The sequence below is a fragment of the Oryctolagus cuniculus genome, chromosome 2, assembly GCF_964237555.1.
Source record: "Oryctolagus cuniculus chromosome 2, mOryCun1.1, whole genome shotgun sequence".
Classification (NCBI taxonomy): Eukaryota; Metazoa; Chordata; class Mammalia; order Lagomorpha; family Leporidae; genus Oryctolagus; species Oryctolagus cuniculus.
Genome location: NC_091433.1, coordinates 97,137,336 through 97,142,083, shown reverse-complemented (window position 1 = coordinate 97,142,083; position 4,748 = coordinate 97,137,336). Strand labels below are relative to the sequence as shown.

Sequence of the window (4,748 nt, the reverse complement as noted above, 5' to 3'; positions counted from 1 at the left end):
CCACCGTCTCTTTTTTCACAGTCTCAGTTCAGTAGCACCACAAATTTACTAGGTCCTAATCTCCTGTTAATTCGCCCCACCCAGAGTCAGGTTTTTCTGCTAGGCTCAGGGCCGGTGCAGACCTGAGGTCGCTCTGCTTATGACGTATGTCCAAGATGGCGCCTGCTCTTTGTCTTGCTCGCCCTTGAGAGGTGAGCGGAGAGAGAGAAACCCGTGTCCGTACTAGTCACCCTTTTTTTTTTTTTCTCTCTCTCTCTCTCTTCCAGTTAGCCTTGTGAACTTCCCCCCCCCGGGGGGGTCGTTCCCTCTAGTCTCCTCTCTCCACTTGCCTGCCGGTGTCTCGGGTTATTGAGGTTCGGCTCACCTCGCGTTCCAGCGCTGGTGTGTTGAGTCTGCCGCTGATGTCCCAAACTGTGGGCTCCCACGCTGTCCACGCAGGTCCGCTGTGAGTCACGCGTTCCGGAAGAGTTTCTTCTGCTGTTGCCTCCCCTACTCTTCCTTGAACCTGCAGTATCTCCACTTTTATTAAACTATCTCTCCCCAGACTATCAGTGTGCTCCCTTCCTATTCCGCCATCTTGCCGGGAGACCAATAATTACAATATATTAAGAAGGAATATAAATAAAAATTTTCACAAAATTTAAAAATCCACATCAAATACCATTATAACCATGAAGGAAAAGTGTCAGTAACTTGAATTAAACTATTGACACTTTCAGAAATCAAAGATATATGTCATAGTTCTGGTAAAATTCATAATTGCCATCAAATATGATACTTGGAAAGGGAGAATGACCAAATTTGGCTAAGAAGTCTCTGAAAATTGTATACATGAAAATTGTCAGAAAAACTTATGCGATTTTGTGGCCAATGAAAGTTTCTTTAAAAACAAAATACAACCCTGTCGGAATAAGATTGAAGTTGGCAAACTCAAAAGACTTCCATAGCCTTGGCAACTCATGACTAGAACCTAGGGAAATTACTGATGCCATAAACAAGAGTGTCAAATTGTTAACTCAACAACAGGAGTCACTGTGTACTTACTTCTCATGTGGGATCTGTCCTTAATGTGTTCCAATGTGAAGTAATGCTATAACTAGTACTGAAACAGTATTTTACACTGTGTGTTTCTGTGTGGGTGCAAACATATGAAATCTTTACTTAATATATACTAAATCAATCTTCTGTATATAAAGATAATTGAAAATGAATCTTGGATGGTGCCGTGGCTCAACAGGCTAATCCTCCACCTTGCGGTGCTGGCACACCAGGTTCTAGTCCCGGGCAGGGTGCCAGATTCTGTCCCGGTTGCCCCTCTTCCAGGCCAGCTCTCTGCTATGGCCCAGGAGTGCAGTGGAGGATGGCCCAAGTGCTTGGGCCCTGCACCCCATGGGAGACCAGGAGAAGCACCTGGCTCCTGCCTTCGGATCAACGCAGTGTGCTGGACACAGTGCGCTGGCCACGGCAGCCATTGGAGGCTGAACCAATGGCAAAAGGAAAACCTTTCTCTCTGTCTCTCTCTCCCACTGTCCGCTCTGCCTGTCAAAAAAAAGAAAAGAAAAGAAAAGAAAAGAAAAGAAAAGAAAAGAAAAGAAAAGAAAAGAAAAGAAAAGAAAAGAAAAGAAAGGAAGAAAGAAAGAAAGAAAGAAAATACACTGTGACTAGGGTAAGTAACAATTATTTTCTAGAAGTAATAGCAGAATGACAAGCAAATATAAGGGAAATTACTGGAAATGATAACAATTACCTTAAAAAAGGAAAATGAAATAATTTTCACAAAATGTAAATCAAATGAAGATCATACACTTATCAGAGAAATCTTTCAAATAGATGGATTTTTAACTCATTCTATTGAAACTTTCATATATTAATGGGAAGTTTAGAATTTCATGAAATATAAAAAAGAACCTGAAAAGAGCCTAAAAAAGTACCTGAAAAGAGTGCCTATCATGTGGGTCTAAAATGTCTCTGAAAACATGTGTGCATGATGGTTGCTAGCACAACTTATAGAATTTTTATGGAGTTCATGACCTCATAATGAACACTTAACCAACATGGCCATGAATTCACAGTGGCAGGTCTGGAATACACTGGGATATTAAAGAAAAATACAGGTGATGGTAATCTTAAAGACAGTAATAAAAACATGTTGGATTTTTATGAAATAAAATGATTACTGTGAGTAGAAATGAGTAATTCAGTAGGAGCCATAATAGACAGACAATGAGATAATGGGAAAGCTAGTGAAAAATAGACTATTATAATACATTAAAAAAGAAATATTTTTTAAAAAACAATAAAATTATAAGTCAAAGATTGTGCTGCTTATTAGAATTAGCTCAAAATATGTTGGCTTTTAAATCAAGTGAAATTTAAAGTTCCATAACAATCAAGAAATGTACTAAGTATATTACCTGGTACTTGTGAATGACTACATTGGACAAAGATAGCCCTGAAAAATTTTGTATATGAACATCATCAGGACAACTTATAGAACTCTGAGGAAGCTGATGACTCAGCTTCACAGTGTAAGTACTGCCTTCAGCTAAGATACTAAAGATGCTCATAAGTGATATGTCTAAATTCAAAAAGAAAGTTTAAAAGTGATACACACCTTACGATATAAAATATATTGTCATTACTGTGAAAAGAAATCAGTAGTTTGGTCAGAAGAATAATAAAATGACAGAGATAAAAGGGAAATTGCTGAGAAGTAGCTCATTATAATTACATTTAAAAAACAACCTTTTCTGTAAATGTAAATTAAAGATGGTATCAATTAAGGGAATCTGAAAATTTGCCAGTATTTGTAACTAGTCTTTCACAGCTTTTTTTTTTTAAAGATTCATTTATTTACTTGAAAGAGTTACACAGAGAAAGAAGGAGAGTCCAAGAGAGAGAGAGAGAGAGAGGTCTTCCATCCACTGGTTAACTCCCCATTTGACCACAACGGCCAGAGTTGCACCAATCTGAAATGAGGAGCCAGAATCTTCTTTCGGGTTTCCCACATGGGCCATCTTCTACTGCTTTTGCAGGCCATAGCAGAGAGCCAGATCTGAGGAGGAGTAGCCTGGACTGGAACCTGCAGCCATATGGGATGCTGGCACTCAGGTGGTGGCTTTACCCACTATACCACAGCGCCGGCCCCTGCCACAGCTTTTAAAGCCCAAAGATGGGGCTTGGCAGTGAGGTCTTCAGCAGAGAACTCCAGACACTTGAACCTTTCCTTGGCTGTGTTGGAATCGCTTTAAGGAGACATCAATGACCCTGTCAAGTATGAGATGTTTACATTTCAGAATGGAGGTGTTCAAATTTTATGCAAATACCCCGAGATTGTCCTGCAATTCAAAATGCAGCTGCTGACAGGGAGATAAGTCCTCTGTGACTTCAGGAAGACAAAGGAGAGTGGAAACACGGTGTTCATTAAGGCTCTGAAATTCTGTCAATATCAATTATTCAACAACATTTTCTTTTTTCCTATATAATTTGGACAATTCTCATGCCAGCTATTACTTCTGCAAACTATCAATTTTTGACCCTCCTCCTTTTCAAGTAGAGATTCTCAGAGGAGAATATTTGCATATTTAGGAATCACAAGCTCTGTTGCCAGGTGAAGTTCTGGTTACCCATAGGATGTGCAGCTTTTGCAGTAGTCTACATTTTTGAATGCATATTTATTTTTCGGCTTACAAAGGAGAAATATCAATCAAGTGTGCATGACCCAAATAGTGAGTATGTGTTCATAGCAGCAGTGAACACAGCTAAAATATCTGCACTGACAGAACTCTCAGGCACCTGGGCATGGCACACATTGGTCAGGTCTCCTCAACTTAAAGTGAGAGAGTCCCTTGTTTCCTGGACTAGAGTACTTGACTTGATTGGACCACATCCATCTCCTGCTCATGTTTTGTTCATTCTGCACCAGTGACTCTAAAAGCCAGCAGGATTTGCACAGATTTCCTTGGTGCTGCTGCTTTCTCAGAACAAACACCTTCTTGCAACTAGCTTTATAGAAAGCCCATCTCATATGCACTCAACAAACAGACCTCACTGGGAAGGAATCCTTTTGTCTAGGCCTACTTTTAGCAATGCAGTAAAACAACTCTTTTTTTTTTCTCTAAAGCAGCCATTTTTTTTCTTTAAAGCACAGCCAGCACTGTGCTGTAGCAGATAAAGCCGCCACCTGCAATGCCAGCATCCCATATGGGTTCCGGTTCAAGTCCCAGCTGCTCCATTTCCAGTCCAGCTCTCTGCTATGTCCTGGAAAAGCAGTAGAAACTGGTTCAAGTCCTGAGCCTCTAAACCCATGTAGGAGACCTGGAAGAAGCTCCTGGATCCTGGCTTCAGATTAGCTCAGCTCTGGCCATTGCAGCCATCTGGGGAGAGAACCAGTGGATGGAAGACCTCTCTCTCTCTCTCTCTCTCTCTTTCTGTCTCTCTTTCTCTCTCTCTCTCTCTCTTTCCCTCTCTCTCTCTCTCTGCCTCTGCCTCTCTGTAACTCTGCCTTTAAAATAAGTAAATAAATCTTTTTTAAAAATATTATCAGGAACATTCAGATACTTAGTAAAAATCTGATAGAGTTTTTAGGTTAATCAATTCTCCTTGATTTTGATTCCGTTACTTGAGCTCTGGGAAAAAACAGAAAGTAGGGAGATATTAAATCAAGTAAAGCTGTAGAAGGGTTTCTAAAGAAGAGAAAAGATTACATGGATAAAATAATCTAATGAAAATCTTCCTGATAACTATGA

At 40.1% G+C, this 4,748-nt stretch overlaps 1 pseudogene; it reads left to right on the top strand.

Annotated features, from left to right (window-relative positions):
• The first annotated feature begins 1,239 nt into the window (after positions 1-1,239).
• Positions 1,240-4,531, top strand: LOC138848535 (inducible T-cell costimulator pseudogene; annotated as a pseudogene).
• Positions 4,532-4,748: the final 217 nt, after the last annotated feature.